Source organism: Mesocricetus auratus, unplaced genomic scaffold, assembly GCF_017639785.1.
Source record: "Mesocricetus auratus isolate SY011 unplaced genomic scaffold, BCM_Maur_2.0 Super-Scaffold_100030, whole genome shotgun sequence".
Classification (NCBI taxonomy): domain Eukaryota; kingdom Metazoa; phylum Chordata; class Mammalia; order Rodentia; family Cricetidae; genus Mesocricetus; species Mesocricetus auratus.
In genome coordinates this window covers 11016950-11035375 of record NW_024429211.1, presented here as the reverse complement: position 1 = coordinate 11035375, position 18426 = coordinate 11016950, and the positions used below count along the sequence as shown (strand labels likewise).

General features: G+C 38.1%; 1 long non-coding RNA gene across 1 annotated transcript; it reads right to left on the bottom strand.

Annotated features, from left to right (window-relative positions):
• Positions 1-1119: 1119 nt before the first annotated feature.
• Positions 1120-3462, bottom strand: LOC121134782. The gene is made up of 3 exons (XR_005872009.1): positions 2889-3462; positions 2199-2292; positions 1120-1320 (listed from the first exon to the last, which is right to left on the bottom strand). It is a non-coding gene; the product is annotated as an uncharacterized LOC121134782 (long non-coding RNA).
• Between the last annotated feature and the right edge of the window lie 14964 nt (positions 3463-18426).

The following is an 18426-nucleotide window of genomic DNA, read 5'->3' as shown; positions in this document are numbered from 1 at the left end:
TTAGACCAGTTGAATTAGCACTTTCTGGGTGAATGAGATACGCTGCGTAGGTAAATACAGTAGAGAATGATCCAATAAGGCACCAGACTGACATCAACTACTGGCTTCCATGTGAACATCACCTGAACACACATGTGGACATGCTTACTCATATATAGGGGAAATCACTCATTGATCAATACAGAATTACCATGAAGTTAAATAATTAAAATGATGTCAAAAGTCAGAAGAACAGATTAACTAAATGATGACATTCAAGAGAGAGTTCAAGAAAAGGCCTCCGTGTATAATAGAGTGTGAATGTGATGCTATTCAAATCAGTGGGAAATACACACTCCAAGCAGGGGTGTTTATTAATCAAGAGTGTGAATGATAAGTGCATCTTCAACCTGTGTCATTTATAGAGAAATTCTGGCTAGTGTAGAAGCCAAGATATACATGGAAGATTTAAAGGAAAGTTGTGGAAAACTTGATAACAATGGAGGGATTCCACCCATGATGGTAAAATAAAATAAAGCAAAATACTGTCTTACAAGACATGCTTTTCACCTTCTTCCTAGAACAAATTCTGCTTGAGTGTTTAGGACTGCAAAAAGCACTAAGACACTAGGCGACATACTTGATCCAGAGAACGGAATCCTTCACTTCTTTCTGTATCTTCTTTCCAGCAGAGCAGAAAGTAGGACAAACACTTACAGGTGAGTAACTGAGTGGCAGAAAGAAGATTTACCCATTACAGTATCTGAACACAGCATAATGGTATAGACCTCCTGTGTACATAACTTTTGGTTTCTAAACAAATGAGATCAGGGCTTGTCGCAGCACAAACATGATATAAAGTGAGTCAAAATGATCCAACAAGGTCTTATAGCTCACCTCGCATTTAATATAAATATCAGCCACAAATACACTTGACTATTATTGTGTGGTCATTTTGTAATCATGATGCTACACTTTAAAAATTGGTAACATTTTGCTACCAAAAGAAACGCCTGATAGATCTGGGTTAAAATGTGAATACTAAACAATTTCAAATTTTTATTAGAACCATAATAAGACACTTTATGATAGCATTTATGAGAGATGCATTTTAATGAAAACAGATTTACCAATCCAGGTGATTATTTATTATAATAAACAGAAGGCTCAGATTGGGCTTGTATAACTGGACTTATAAATTGTCTTCTTTGTGTTGACATTTTTCTTTCTTTTAATAGGAAATTCAGTCAAATTCACCACAAATAACCTCCACTAGAGAATAAGAATGCTCTTTCTGTAGACTGAATGAAACAACCCACAAGAATGCTGCATTGGACTCCTCTGCAAATAGAACAGGCAATTTTCAGTGAGAGAGTGATACATGCATGAGTATCATTCCACCAGCAGCGCTATTAAAAGAATTTTTACACTAAATAATCAAAGCAGGATTCATTGTTCCTCATCCAGTTCATCTATTATACTGAAATGGAATATGAGTCTTAGAATCTTATTTGTAAATTAGGCTGTTGTCTTTTATAGTCAAATTCCAAATTTATGGCTGTTCACATCTCCCTAAGTGCTAAGTGCTTATAGGGTCAATGAATAAGAGAACAGGGAAAAAAGCCCACAAGATCTTTTTGTACAATGGCAAATATATTGGGATAAGCATAGCACAGGGCCTTTTCATTTGCCTTTTAATTTTAAATTCTCTTTATCACAAAAATGTTCTGTTGCTTCTATTTTTGAAATCTAACACAAACTAATAGCATTCATATAAGCATTTAAAACGTTCCAAGGCTTGAATTAGGAGATGATTAATATGTAATTTCATTTTCATGATGATCTTAGGTAAAGATCTTATCTTATACTTTCAGGTGATAAAACAGTATTAGAGGCAGGCAGACTACAGAAGAAATTCCCTTAACTCACAGATCTAGTAAGAGATGTGCTGTGAATCAAGACTTCATTTAATGATGGTGATCACCTGTGTAGAGTATTCTTCATGTTACAGTTATGTCTCTTTATTACATCTCTGTTATCCTCAGGACATCTCATCTGAAAAGGCACAGTTGTAGCCAATGTTCCTTATCTATGCCTGATCACCATCTCGGTTCCTTTGCCTACCAGACTTACAAAGTTTGCTGTCATTTCTAGTGCCTTTGTCTATCAAAAAAATCCCAGATGTCATCACAGGCCAAAGAAAACCTACTTGTACATACCTTTTAATTAAGCAAGCTCCATATTTGTTCCTGGAACTGCCTGTTCTGATCAGGTTTGCTCTCAAAGTCATTGGCAATCAGCATTGCTGCGACACTGAAGTGGAAATACTAATGATGAGAAGTGGAAATGAGCATGCTTTTAGCTTTCAGCACCAGTTTGCCACAACGTTGGCAATTTTCTGAAATTGCATGATCATTATGCAATGATGCCTCATTTTCGTAGCTTGAAATGCATTCTTTAGGGGAAGAATGTTAATTTTTCCTTAGCCTTCATATGTTTTCAGTTGCAATGATACTCTAAAGTAAAAGACAGACCAATAGTGTTAAAGGTGTGTAATATACACATATTTACACATGGGGGATACCTGAAATACAAGAGCTATCAGTAGGATTGAATTCTAGCCTAATGGGGAATATGAAAAAATGTTCATTGCTTTCTTTTATTTTTGACATTTACAGTATAATTTCATCATTTTCCCCTTCCATTTCTTCACTTTATCCTCCTCTCATAAACCTCTCCTCTCTTTCAAATTTGTGGCCCACTTTTCATCAATTGTTTATACATGTATATTTTATATGTGTATACATCTGTATTCCTTAATATAACCTGTTCACTCTGTATGTTACTTGCATGCATAATTTCAGGGCTGACATCATTTGGTACTGACACACCAACTGGTGTGTTCTTACCTGGGAAGACTATCCTTCTTGCTCTCAGCAATCCTTTGCTGCTTTAGTTCTTTCTGTAGGGTTGGGGACTCCTGGTTTCTCTGCACTCCACTTGGCAGTCTACTGTTGGTGTCCTTGGTCGGCTCACTTAGGCGGTTCTGTTGTCAGGCTTTATGGATGTAGCTGCTGACATTCTTAGACAAACCCAGGTTGTTTGCTGACAGTCTCATAGCACACCCTCTCATCCTCTGGATCTTACAGTCTTTCTGCCCCTTCCACAATGTTCCCTGAGCCTTACGGATGGGAGGATTTTATAAATGCATTCACTGTGGCTAGGCTCCTTAGCTTTGCCTTTTGATTAGCTGTGGTTTTCAGTAATGATCTCTATTTGTTGCAAAGATAAATTTCTTTAATGAGGAGTGAGGACTGCAATTAGCTGTGGGCACAAAGACAAATATTTAGAATGGTGTTAGCAATTATGCTGGCTTAGTAGAGTAGTGGTAGTTAAGTTCTTCTCCAACATCCATGAATGTATGAGCCCTGGGTAACTGGCTAGGTTTCCTGTACCAGGAACAATTTTCCTGTTGTTGAGCAGGGTTTAAGTCAAATTAAAGAGCTGTTGGTTACGGCCAATGTGCCAGCAATGTGCAGGGTTATCTTGCCATGTTGATCATTGCTCTGGTTCATAAGTTCATGAGTGGATAGACCTGCACAACAAGAAAGGGAGATATGAGCTGCTAATGCTAGAGACTTAGGGGAATGTTTATACTCTGCAAAAGTTAATCAGAGTAATTTATTAATACAGATCCCTTCTGAGCAACAAGGGCCTAAGTCACCAACCACAGTCATTCTTTCCTCTCCCTGACAGAAAGATAAGGTGGAGTTATTTTATCTCTGCAAATTTGCTTCCAGTATTTGGGAAAATAATAGAAAAAAAAGCAGGTCTTTTGTATCTATTACTTCTTAATTGTCTTCAGCTTAATATTTAGCCCTAGTTCTGTGTGGAATTTTCTGGTCTTAAAGAATTATGAAGGAACATATTAAATAAAATGCATAATTAAACTAGTACAGCATTTGAGTATGTTCCAAGTTCCTGGAATTGTGAGCTGATACCCATACTGGTTGGGTTTTGGTGATGAAGCTGTTTTTGAGTCATTTCTCTCCTATAATTAATCCTGATAAAACTCTTGGTTCACTAAGTTGGTCTTTGGTGGAATCTGTACTTGGTCTGCCATGGGCTTTATCTCTGAGGTGAGTAGGCAGAAAAGTTTTGTGTCACAACACCTTCTACTCCTTCAACTTAAAAATTAATTACTTTTGCAGGTAGAGTTTAGAATGTGTCGACATTTTCCCTGAAGACTTAGTGGAATGTTGTAGCCCTGAAATGAAGCTGCAGCATCTGAACATGACTGCTCTGCAGAACAAACCTCATCTCACAACTCAGACTAACAATAAAGAGAGGAGAAATTCGATGTGTAACATAACCACTAATTCTCTTTTGAAAATATCTGCTGGCCACCGTTAGAGTGTTGAACTCTTGACATTAGAGAATTCATCAAATTGCCATAAATAATATAAACTTACTTTTTATGAAACTGTTATTTGTTATAATTTAACTGATTATCCCTAAAGATTTTAAGTCCTGTTGTTGACTGATACAAATGTCAAAGAGGAACACAATTAGGATTCATCTTTATTTGTAGGCCACTGGGGTACAATTGACATCTAATGAATTCCAACTCTTCACTGAAGGAGGTTTGATAGTTCTCCACGTTTAACTCTTTGCTGATGTCTGCAACCCTGTTCTTAGCTTCTTTCAGAAAGACATTTCTAGAATTCATTCCGGTTTGCATCACTATCTGTCACCTCACCATTCTGGTATTGGTGGTATCATTATACTTCTTAATTTGTCTCCCAGTAGTTTCTCATTCTTGCAAGGAAAAGCAATTGATTTTACTGAAGTGCCACGTCCCATGTCATCTGTTAATAACCTCAATTATTTTTAACATTAATGTTTATTATTGAGCACTATTACTTCTTTTCTTAGCTTAGATTCTCAAAAAAGATTTCTGGTCTACAGTCACATAGTGCTTGTGTCCCCATTCTTAGTTTCTTCTTGTTTCAAAAAGATTTTGAAAAATTTTAGGTGTCTGAGTGTTTTGTCTGCATGTGTGTATGTGCACCTTGTCTGTGAGTATTATCTACAGAGGCTGGATAAGTGCACTGTTGTCCTGTAGTTGCAGATGCCTGTGAGCTTCCATGTAGGTGCTGAGAAGCAAATCTGAGTCTTCTGCAAGAGCAGAGTTCTTAACTGTTTAGTCATCTCTCCTGTCCCTTTGGTTTTCATTTTAATTCCTTATGTTGAGAAACTATTCCTTTTTATGTTTTAATCCAACTTATATTTTTTCTGTGTTATGCCTTGTCTAACTTGTTAAATGACCTATTTGTACATTTTTAAAAACACACATGTATGCATACTCTGTTGTTATTTGTGAATGGTGTATTCTATAAACACACATCAGTTAATGCTCACTGTGTTATTAAGTTATTCAGTGTTCCTGATGTTTATCGTTCTACATATGACACCCATTTTCGAAGGTGAACATTGAGGATTCCAGGTAATATGCATTTAATATTTCTTTGTCCATTTCTATCCATTTTGCTTCATGTGTTTTGGAGTGGCATTACTAGGTACATGTAGACTTATAATCACAATATCTCCAGTGAATTATGATGTTTTAGCATCTCATCATGGCTCTTGTGGTTTCTTTTAATGACGCATCAGTTGTTTAGCTGTCTGTGGTGGATGCAGACAACATCTTTCTTATTTTAGTATTGGAGAGTGTGTCCTTCCCTATTCTCTTACTTTTATCTGCCATTTTAAAATTTAAAGAAAGAATTTTGTTCTCTGACATCTAGCTTATTATTTAGGCCACATAAATTATTAACTTGATAATGTTTTATATTTTCAGGTAAATAATTTTGGCACTTACTTTTAATTTGCTGTTTCAATTAAAATATTCATCTTCTCCTGTTTGTTCATGAGTTTTGAGGATTTGATTTTTTTAACATTGACATACTTTTCCAGATGGTTATTTATTTGATTCCTTTTAATGTTTTCTTTATGAACTAAATTATGAATGCCTACTTTTCCTCAAGCTGGTGTTACTATCTTATCACTTAAGGGATTTTCTTTTGGTTTTAATTAAGGTTTTCTTTTACTTGTTTGTTTGTTTCTGTGAAGAGACACCATGGCCACAGTAACTTTTATAAGGAAAACATTTAATTGAAGGGTCTCACTTATAGTTTCAAAGGTTCAGTCCATTATCATCATATCTGAGAGCATGACAGCATGCAGGTAGACATGGTGCTGGCAACATCTTGCAGGCAACAGGAAGACTTGCAGACTTGCAGGCAACAGGAAGTCAACTGAGACACTGGGTGGTATTCTGAGCATATGAACCCTCAAAGCCTGGCACCACACTAACACACTTTCTCTAGCAAGGCTACACCCACCCCACCAAAGCCACACCTCCTAATAGAGTCACTCCCTGGGAGATCATGAGGTCAAGTACATACAAACCGCCACACCTGTGATTTTCATTGGAGGATTAGTAGGAGAAAAGTGATATTTTGAATTTGCTGAAATATTGCTGCTATTTCTTTTGCTCTAGTTTTAATGCTTCTCACTTCTGTCTCATACTTGACTTAGGCCTGAGTCCATGATGGAGCACTTCTACTTTACAGAATCTGGAGATGAACAGTTCTGACCTTCCACTTGCTTGGCATAGTGTTCTGCTACCAGTTGCTAAGGAACTGTCAAGAGCTCACAAGATTTGCTAGGTTAGTACTTAAATTGACTGCTCTATTAGTGGAGGATCCTTTATATTTACATTATAAAACAACCATAGTTAATATTGATGCTTATTACAGATATGGGAGACATATATATGTCTTCATGAGACACTGCAATATATATTATAATCCCAAATTGACTCATTATGAATCTGTACCTTGAAATGTATAGGCTAGATATATTTCCTAAAGCATTCCTTTCCTTACTTCTTATTAACATATCCTAAAAATCCCATATTTAAAACATTCAAGACACAGGTTTTTCACTCGCTCTGAAGTGTAGCAGTAAGACAGAAACAAAAACATCTAATCGTATCACATTATCATGCTCATTTTGATGTTGAAAATGTATCACTTTCTGAAATTGTTTCAGGCTGTTTCCTTCTGGGTAAACTCCATGGAGAGCCTTTGATACAGTGAAATGTAACCAAATTTTAGGTTACAGAAATAGAGATGGCTCATATAGAATGCATACCACAGCAAAATACTGGATTCTCTGGTGACCACTATGGCCTTGTGATGAATAAACTCAGAAACTCAAGCACTCATTCAAACAAAGATATTTCAGAAATAACGTCATTTGAGGGCACTGTTAGAGCAAGTCATATATAGAAATACACCACATTTTTTAAATTATGCCACTTATTCTTTAATGTAAAGACTGTTTTGAACCTAAAATTAATTACAGGTTCAAAGAGTATGCATCTTCAAAATTATTTTGGTATGGATTGCAAAGCTTTCCAGGTAAGCTCTATTGGTAACATGCTTGCCTTGCCTATACAGAGCCCTGAGATTCACACCAGTGCCACATAAGGCAGAATGAAATGCCACATGTCTGCAAGTCTAGCGCCAAGGATGTTACAGAAAGAGGATCAAGACAATACATTTGTGTGTGTGTGAGAGAGAGACAGACAGACAGACAGGCAGACAGACAGACAGAGACAGAAAGACAAATCCAAAGGACAAACACCCTCTGTACATAAACAGTAAAGGACTCTACTTTCCACCCAAATTTGTTCCAAATATCTGGTTCCTCACAGTAAACTCTAGTCAGTTTTGTTTGTGCCACTTCACGTGATGTGTGTCCAATAACTCGCTGATTCTTCTGAAATAAAGGTTTCTTCTAGAAGAATATTGCTAAAGGGGCTGCTTTCTTATAGGTCTTGAAGTAGATAATTCTCCCAAAATTAGAACCTGTCCTTTGGATAGCCTTAAGATGCCCTCAGTAGTCCTTGCTTCGTAGGTTTCATGCTCTTTCACAGGACTCTCCCAGAGATCAGGTATGGCATCATTGGTGTCTCACTGACAAGACTAATCCATTAAAGTAGTTAACACCTTCTTTTTTATCTTTTTTATTTTAATTTTAAATAGCTTGTTTTACATGTCAATCCCAGTTCCCTCTCCCTCCCCTCCTCCCGCAATCCCCTCCCCTCTCCCCCCCCCCCCGAGCCTCCCACCCTATTGCCAATTCCTTCCACATAGGGGATATCTAGAGTCTGTCATTTCATTCAGAGTAGGGTCCAGGCACTCCCCTAAGAGTCCAGGCTGAGAGAGCATCCCTTTTTGTGTTATGGCCACACGATGACTGTTTGTATTCCAGGGATAGACACTGATCCACTGCTCAAGGCCCCATAGGTTGCCCAGGCCTTCTCACTGACACTCACATTTGGGGGAGGGTCCAGATCAGTCCCATGCTGGCCTTCCAGCTGTCAGTCTGTGGTACAAGAGCTCTCCCCTCTTCAGATCAGCTGTCTCTGTTGGTTTGCCAGCCCATTCTTTGCTAATTTGCTCATCACTCCTCTCTCTCTGCCACTGGGTTGTTTTTTAGGGAAAGGAGAGCTTGCCTTTTTTCCATAATGACACTAACTAATCCATGGAGATTGCTAAGTAGAGATGAATTTAGAACCCAGAAGCTCAGGTCTGGAGTCTCATGGTAAGGACTGAATGAAGGATGCAGCTTCTCAACAAGTATAGAAAGGCTCAACACTTTTCTCTCATCATAAAAGAACAGGAAGAAATTAAACAGCAAAAGAAATTAGAATGAGCAGGAAATTAAAAACGACAACAGCAAAATACAATAACAAGAAAGAAATAAAAGTTTCGCATGCCAAAATAATCATAACTGTAAAACTCTAAAAGTAAAGGTGAAGTTTACAATGTAATCTGAAAAGCTGAAGGAATTCTTGAAATAGCACTCTGTGGACTGTCTGGTTTTATTCTCAAGTAATACATTGACTAAGAATTCTGTTCCCCTTTCCAGAAACATTTTTTCTAGGGTTCACTTCATATGTGGCCAGGTAGAGAAAGGTAGAAAATTAGGGGGAAGGTGGTGATCAGAGTGGAGGAAGGGGACTGACTTGATGGTAATATTAGGACTAGAGGCTTACGTGGTATTCAACTAACTGTAGACAGTAGGCATGGAAACACTCCATGATTGACCCTGATTTTCTGCCTGTGCTAAGCCTTGGGTAATATGGTGAGGACTTGTTATTGCAAGACTTGGTTTTGACTGATTAATTTATCTGCATGAAACACTGAAGGTCTTGCCCAAAGCAATTATTTTCCACAGCTTCAGAATGGCTTGGGAGCCACTGCATTTACGAATGTTGGTGTTACTTTTAATAACTCATAGATTTATAGGGAGGACAGACTGAACAAATGTATTTTCACCATGGTCAGATCTCCATACCCTTGTCCTCATCCATGATTTTAGACAAAAGAAACAAAACTGTGTCTAAACAAGTAAAGGATTTTCCACAAATATTTATTTTATTGTATTTATTATTTTAATTTAAACTGCTTGTTTTACATGTCAACCCAATTCCCTCTCCCTCCCCTCCTCCCACACCCCATTATCATCCCTCCCCAGCCTCCCACCCTATCGCCATTTCCTTCCACATAGGAGATATCTAGAGTCTGTCATTTCACTCAGGGCTGGGTCCAGGCATTCCCCTAAGAGTCCAGGTTGAGAGAGCATACCTCTTTGTGTTACTGACACCCGATGTCTGTTTGTATGCCAGGGATAAACACTGATCCACTGCCCAGGGCCTCAGGCCTCCTCACTGACTCTCACATTCGGGGGGTCTGGATCGGTCCCATGCTGGCCTTCCAGCTGTCAGTCTGTGGTATAAGAGCTCTCCCCTCTTCAGATCAGCTGTCTATGTTGGTTTTGCCAGCCCATTCTTTGCTAATTTGCTCATTGCTCCTCTCTCTCTGTCGCTGGGTTCCTTGGGTTCAGTTCATTGTTTAACTGTGGTTGTTTGTCTCTGCTTCCATCAGTCACTGGATGAAGACTCCAGGATGGTTATAGACATCAAGTTCATTATCAGGAATGGGCATTCGAGGTGGTCTCTACACTATTGCTGAGCTTGCCAATTGGTGTCATCTCATTAGATCATTCTGTGAAGAACACAGTATAAAAACCATACAACTAGCACATATACTGTATTAGATATGAGCAGTTTGCACGTGATTTGAGGGACAGAGGAGGAGGATATGCATGGGTTGTCAGCAACTACTACGCTATTTCATAGAAAGGCTTCTTCATCAGCAGACTTTACTATTCAGAAGAATCATATAACAAAGTACTAACAGATATAGAGCATCTAGAAGTAATTTGAATTATACTGTGTGTGTGTGTGTGTGTGTTATATGAACTAATAACAAATTGAGTTATAAGTTTGTTGGTGGCTATGGGCAACCTAGAAATTATTTGTCTAGAATAACTTAAGTAATACTATTGCACTTGACTCAAGCCACTATTGCAGCGTTGAGATAGTGGGTCAGAAACAAGGCTGTAACGCAGAGTGTTCATCGCTTACACCTTCCCTGTGGTCACTGGTTTCAGTAGTCTGCTTAAGTGAATGTCCAAGGTCAGTAAATCTTCAGCACAGTTATTTGCCTTCTAGCTATACTTTAAAGGATGGCCTTTTCAGCAGAATTAATATTAATAAAATGCACACATTACCAAGAACCATCTAGAGATAGGAGCTGTCTGCATTAAGATTCTGGTGATATTTGCAATAGAAACAGCAAGAAAAAACCAAAAAGCTCTCAATATTCAAAAGATCCTAATAGTCAAAGTAATCTCAAACAATCAGGAATGCTGAGGGTATCAGAATATATAATTGGAAATCATATCTCAGTCATACTAGCATACAGCATTTCACTGTCACAAACATGGTCAAGAGGGCTGTGGAACAGAATATTCATTAAAGTCCACACATCTAGAGTCATCAGAACTTGAGAAAAGTGCCAACAAAATATGTTTCTAACTTTTAAACTTCTTTTTAATTTAAAACAATCTATGGTGAAAATATGGGGTGTGCATATGTTGAAGAATGAAAATAGGTCCATTTCTATCATTTTATTTGAAACCTAGTTCAAGTAAACTAGAAATTTGAAGACACATAAGAGAAATATGTGGATAGGAAGTGATAAACTGAATGACCACAATAGTGATTTGCAAGTGGGATTACATCAAATTGAGAAGCTTTGCATGCAAAGGAAACTCTTAACCAATTGCACAGAGAGATCACAAAATGGCAGAAAGTCTTTGGCAGCTACTCATCAGGCAGAGATTTATATTTAGAAGAACCAAAAAAGTTAAGTGACAAAGAATAAGTTATCCAATAAATAAGTAAGAAGATGAACAGGCACTTTGCATGAAGTGAAAAGAGCAACAAAATGCACCATTGCTCATCATCTTTGCCACCAGAGAGATACAAACTGAATTCACATTTAAATTCTCTCTCTTCATTCTGCATTTCTAGAAAGAAAAAAAATACACGTGTTATCCAAGGTGCAGGGAATTAAGACCTTGTACACAATTTTGGGGAGGTAAATTAGGTCAGACATGATATAAATAAGTATGGAGGTTTCTCCAAAATCAACAACAGAGCTACCATATGGCCAAGCCACAATCCCTAGGCATACACACCCACAAACCAAGGACGGTTTCCATGGGAGACACCTGCATGTCCATGTTTGTCACAGCATGCTCACAACTGCAGCCCACTCCATCAGCAATGGTAAACGAATGGCTGAAGAAAATACAAAGTCTGTGCACAGTGCAGGTTCATTAGTCACAAAGAGTGAAGTTATCTTGTCTGTAGGATGTAGATACAACTGTAGATCATCATAGGAATTGAAACTAATGACCAGAAGACTATGTGTAGTTTAGAGAGAGTTTTAAAACTCACTTTAAAATAAAATCCAGATTGCCTAGGCCTCCTCACTGACACCCCCATTAAGGGGATCTTGATCAGCCTCATGCTGGATTCCCAGGCCTAGGCAATCTAGGGGGCCTTTGGTAGTTGACCAGTATTTATTCCTGGCATACAAATGGACATTGGGTGCCCATCCCACAATGAGAGATGCACTCTCACCCTGGACTCTTGGGGGAGGGTCTAGGCCCTGTCCTGGATGAAATGACAGACTATGGACACCCCATGGAAGAACTCATCCTCCCTGGGGAAAGGTGGGTGAGTGGGTGGGTGAGTGGGAGGGGGTGGGAGGAGAGGGAAGGGAGAGGGATGTGAGAATTGACATGTGAAGAAACCTTGTTTCTAATTTGAATGTAAATTCAAAAATAAAAATTTTAATAAAAAATAAATAAAATCCAGAATTGTGAGGATGCTTAAGAGACAAGGGGAAAGGGGTATCTGACCAACTATGGCGTGTGCATATCCAAAAGTAAATTTCCTAATTAGACAGAACAATAGGACTTGTCTAGATCATAGACTGATTACAGTGGTCATATAGCAGATATCCATATATTGTTTAATCAGGTCCATAAACATAACTATTCTCAACACAGGACTCTTTCACAGAGCAAGTGACCAAATTGTAAGATATTTTTCTATGACCCTGGTTTATTGCAAAAAACAGGCATGTAATAATTCAGAAATTCAGAAATGCTACAGTGTTGGAAGACAGGAAGCTCATTGTGATTTTCTATGAAATAATGGACCTCAAGTATTTCCCAGTTAGAGAGAAACTGAAGTCCAGAAAAATGGAACAAATTGCCAGAATTATACTCAGATTACTGCTTAAAATTAAAACCTTTCTCCTGTGCTGCTTATTTCATAATGATCTTCTCCATTTAAATTCAATTCAGAGAAACACCAATCATTTACATCTTTATCAACAGCCTCAGTTATAAAAAAAAGCAGATTTCAGATTTCAGAGCTGACTTCAGTGCCTATCTTCTTTGTCCTTAAACTTGTCCTTCATGTATTTACTGGTTTGTCATTTGTGGAGTTGGAGGGAGGATTTAGGGTAGATATTTCACAGTACAAATAGAGTGAAGTATAAAAACATTCCTACTCCCAATATTTAATTCTCTTATGTCATACTTCTGAATTCTTTTAATGTTTTTTGCCATAATGAGTTCGGATCGACCCTCAACCCAAAGTCTACTATCTGCAGATAGCACATGATGGCTGCGTATACTGACTGAATTTTCTTCTAATATCTGTAGATATTCTCTGTACCTGTAATCTTTAATTTGGCCTCTACCTGGGTTAGTAACATTCACATGAAACACTGACCTCACACTCAATTTGTTTTCCCTTTTTTTAAAACTGAGTATATCATTTATGGAAAATTTTATAATTAAGAAGAGCCCACATGCCTTTAATCACAGCACTCAGCATACAGAGGCAGGCAGATCTCTGTGAGTTCGAGGCCAGGCTGGACCGACAGCCTCCAAAACAATTCTGAGAAACCCTGTCTCTTAAAAACAAACACAAAAAAAGAGCCAACTACATAAATAAGTACTAAGATTGGAATATCCTATTGAAGAGATAAATATCTAAAATTTCTGGACTATTCATTTAGATAGATAACCTCTGGCACACACTGTGTCAACTGCAATTTTCTTCAGATTTTTTAAAACAACTGGAATAGATGTACTCCATCATCAAAGAACATACACAGTGCTTGTGTGTGCACTCTTAATCCTGTGATTTAGATTGCTACCAATGGTGGTGCTCAGGCAGGGAGACAGCAAAAATTAAAAATCAGTTAAACTGCTTTTACAAGTGCAGGGGTTTGCTTGATAGACAATACGAAAATTTCAATTATAGTGGAATAAGTTTTTTCTCATTGTTTCCTGTGTACAAATAAATTTATCAGTAAGTTTTTGGTATCCATAGACAGATTAAAAACTTTCACTGAATTTAGGCTTTGGAAGAATGGCAGACATGATATAAACTGTAATCCTGTTGAAGTATTCAATACAAGCTCTCCAGTGTGGAAAATTTAGCTTGGAAAAACAATATTGGCTCTATTTGACTCTCAGTAGTCTGTATCAAAATATGAGTAATCTGTCAGAAAGAGAAAAACAAAACAAAACAAGCAAAAATCTTTAACAGGAGCTTTTCTAAGTTGAGGAAACCAGGGACAGGAAGAAGAGCTCATGGTTGCATACTTTGATGCCAAACCAGAGAGGTGGATATTAAGTTGAGCTTGTGATATCTCAGCTTGACTTTTTATATGGAGAAGTGTTATTGAGTCTTCCCTTTAAGAGGAAAACTGTCACAGATTTGTTGTCTCTCATGTAGACAAAATGGAAATTTCTATTCATTATCTTGCTCACAAAACTGGAAGGAAACACTAGTGTTAGCAAATAGGATAAGCATGACCCTATGTATTTACCTGCAATTTTTAGTGGTTGCCTCACATGCCACTCTGTGACACACAGGGCAAATGCACTTGAGACAGGACAATAGACTCAATGTCAAATATGGACGCTCACAAATGTCTACAGGTCAGGAAGTCAGAGGGGAGACTGGTGTTTTGTTGTTGGCAGATGTGTGGAACAGACTAGTGGGTCTAAAGTGTCCAGGAATCTCCTGTTGTGAGTCAGATCCACTGGGGGTTTAGAATGCTCAGGGTAGAATTCCCTCTCCCCTGGAGTACAGACTTTCATCTGGTTAGACAAGTACTGTCAGTGACTGGAGAATTTGGTGGTGTGATGAGAAGAGTTTCATGATTGTGATGTAGGAAGCAACATATGAAATATGGCAGAATCAACAGGAGAGTACAGTTTGATGAAGTCTGGAGTCTTACTGAATTCTCATCTATTAACAGATGAATGGTGAAACTTTCATTTGTTTATTGCACTATCAATCATAGTGTTTTATTTTCTGGCTGGGCAGTAACACATAGCGCAAACATCCCCTCTGTTCTTGAGGAATGTGCACCCTAGAGTGCAAAGTCTATTGTAAGCAATTCAAAATAAGATTCCCAGGAAACAATATTATTACAATATAAAAGGTAAGATGATGAGGGTCAACAGAGGGCATATGTAGAAGTTGGTAAAGCAAGGAAGCATGGGAGGATGACTGGATGTAAATGCCTAGACTTTCTTGGATTTGGCACAGGGCATGTGACTCTGAGATAAAAGTTGGGAGATATGAAGTAAGTTGCAGGAAGTAAACATACCAGTTGTATTTATTTCTCTATAACGTGTAATAGTACTGACTATTTGTGAATTAGTGCTGTGGGGTAAAAAAAAAACAACAATGGTGTGTCAGAATTGTAATGACCTGTGAATATTAGAACCTTATTGTTTTGCTGATGGTAAGATGACATTGTAAAAGTGTTTGGAAACAGTAACTCTGTTAGTAGTAAGTCACTTTAGATTTTACCTTGATACCCAAGCCACACAAAGACACAACTAAGAAAGAGAGCTTCACAACAATATACCTCATGAACACTGATGCAAAATACTCAATTAAATACTGGCAAATCAGATCCATAAACACATCAAAACAATCATTCACCAAGATCAAGTAGGTTTCATCCCAGGGATGTTTCAACATACGAAAATCATTCCATGTAATCCACCATATAAACAAGCTGAAAAACAAAAATCACATGATCATCTCACTAGATGCAGAAAATGCCTTTGACAAAATCCAACACCCTTTCATGATAAAGGTCTTGGAGAAATCTGGGATAACAGGAACATACTTAAACATAATAAAAGCTGTATAGAGCAAACCAACAGCCAACATCAAACTAAATGGAGAGAAAGTCAACACGTTTCTGCTAAAATCAGGAACAAGACAAGGCTGTCCACTCTCTCCATACCTTTTCAATATTGTACTTGATGTTCTAGCCACAGCCATACGACAACAAAAGGAGATCAAGGGGATACAAATTGGAAAGGAAGAGGTCAAAATTTCACTATTAGCAGATGATATGATATTTTACATAAATGACGCAAAGAATTCTATCAGGGAACTCTTACAGCTGATTAACACCTTCAGCAAAGTGGCAGGCTACAAGATCAACTCAAGAAAATCAGTAGCCCTACTATATACAGATGATAAAAGGGCTGAGAAAGAAATCAGGGAAACATCACCCTTTACAATTGCCACAAACAACATAAACTACCTTGGGGTAATGCTAACCAAACAAGTGAAAGACTTGTATCACAAGAACTTTGAGTCTTTAAAGAAAGAAATTAAAAAAGCCGTCAGAAAATGTAAAGATCTCCCATGCTCTTGGATAGGTAGGATCAATGTAAAAAAATGGCAATTCTGCAAAAAGCAATCTGCAAATTCAATGCAATCCCCATTAAAATACAAGCACAATTATTCATAGACATTGAAGGAAGAACATCAATTTTGTATGGAAAAACAAAAGACCCAGGATAGGCAATACAACCTGACACAACAAAGCAACGTCTGGAGGCATCACCATCCCCAACCTCAAGCTCTATTATAGTATTGGCACAAAAAAATAGACAGGTAGAGCAATGGAATCGAATTGAACACCCAGATATTAACCCATACGTGTATGAATACCTGATCTTTAACAAAGAAGCTAAAAATATACAATGGAAAAATGAAAGCATCTTCAACAAATGGTGCTGGCATAACTGGATATAGAAGAATTCGGATAGACCCATGCGGATAGAGCCATGCACAAAACTTAAGTCCAAATGGATCAAAGACCTCAACATAAATCTAGCCACACTGAACCTCTTAGAAGAGAAAGTGGGTGGTACCCTTGGACGAACTGGTATAGGAGACAGCTTCCTGAATATAACACCAGTAGTACAGACAGTAAGATCAACAATTAATTAATGGGACCTCGTGAAACTGAGAAGCTTCTGTAAGGCAAAGGACACAGTCAGCAAGACAAAAAGGCAGCCCACAGAATGGGAAATGATATTCACTAATGCCACATCTGACAGAGGGCTGATCTCCAAAATTTACAAAGAATACAAGAATCAAATCTCCAAAAACACCAAAGGATACAATTAAAAAGTGGGCTACAGAACTAAATGGAGAATTCCCAATAGAAGAGTCTAAAATGGCTGAGAGGCACTTGAGAAAGTGCTCAACATCCTTAGACATCCGGGAAATGCATATAACAACAATTCTGAGATACCATCTTACTCCTGTCATAAGGGCTAAAATCAAAAACACCAACAACAATTTATGCTGGAGAGGTTGTGGTGAAAGTGGAACACTCCTCCACTGCTGGTGGAATTGCCAACTTGTACAGCCACTTTGGAAATCAGAATGGAGATTCCGCAGAAAAATGGGAACACACCTACTACAGACCCAGGAACTCCACTCTTAGGCATATATCCAAAAGATGCCCATTCATACAACAAGGATGCCTGTTCCCCTATGTTCATAGTAGCATTATTTGTAATAGCCAGAACTTGGAAGCAACCTAGATGCTCCTCAACCAAAGAGTGGATAGAGAAAATGTGGTACATTTACACAATGGAGTACTATTCAGCTAAAACAAATAATGGAATCTTGAAATTTGCAGGTAAATGGATGGCACTAGTAGAATAACCCACTCCCAAACCTTCATCCAGAGACTGATGGAAGCAGAGGCAGATACACACAGCTAACTGAATTCCTGGAACGCAACAACACAGAGGGAGGAGTGATGAACAAAGGAGTCAAGTCCATGTTGGTGAAACCCACAGAGACAGCTGAGCTGACAAGGAGGACCTCTTAGGCCCCAGACTGATGGTTGAGACATCAGAATGGGACTTATCCAGGCCCCCTAAATGTGGTGTCAGTGAGGAGGCCTCAGCAATCTCTGGAGCCTTGGATATTAGATTAATATTTACCATGGCATACGAATGAATTTTGGGAGCCCATTCCACATGGAGGGATGCTCTCTCAACCTGGACACATGGGGGACTGCCTAGGCCCTGCCCTAGATGAAATGACAGACTCTTGAGATCCCCCATGAAGGGCCTCACTCTCCCTGGGGAACTGTCTGGGTATTGGGTGACTGGATGAGAGGCTTGTGGAGAGGCAAGGGAAGAGGGGAGGGAGAGGGAGCTGGGATTGACATGTAAAGCAAGCTTGTTTCTAATTTAAATAAAAATATATACAAAATAACATGTGATTTCTAAGCAATAAGGGTATTAAGTATGTCATTGTGGAGCAAAGTATTAGTGGAAATGAGATTTAGTTAATGGGGTACCATATAAACACAAAGAGAGGGAATCTTATATGTGTGTTTAAACATATTTGTGATTCAAATTTCTGTGGTTTTTCATTAAAATAAAGGTTTTCTTGGATCAATTAATTTTTATATTGCCTCAGTTCTTATCTTTATCTTTCATGAATACAGAGTGTGCTTGTTTAAAATAAAATTATTCTAATGTGAAAAAAATAAAATCACTGACTCAAACTGTCTGAAAATAATCATAACA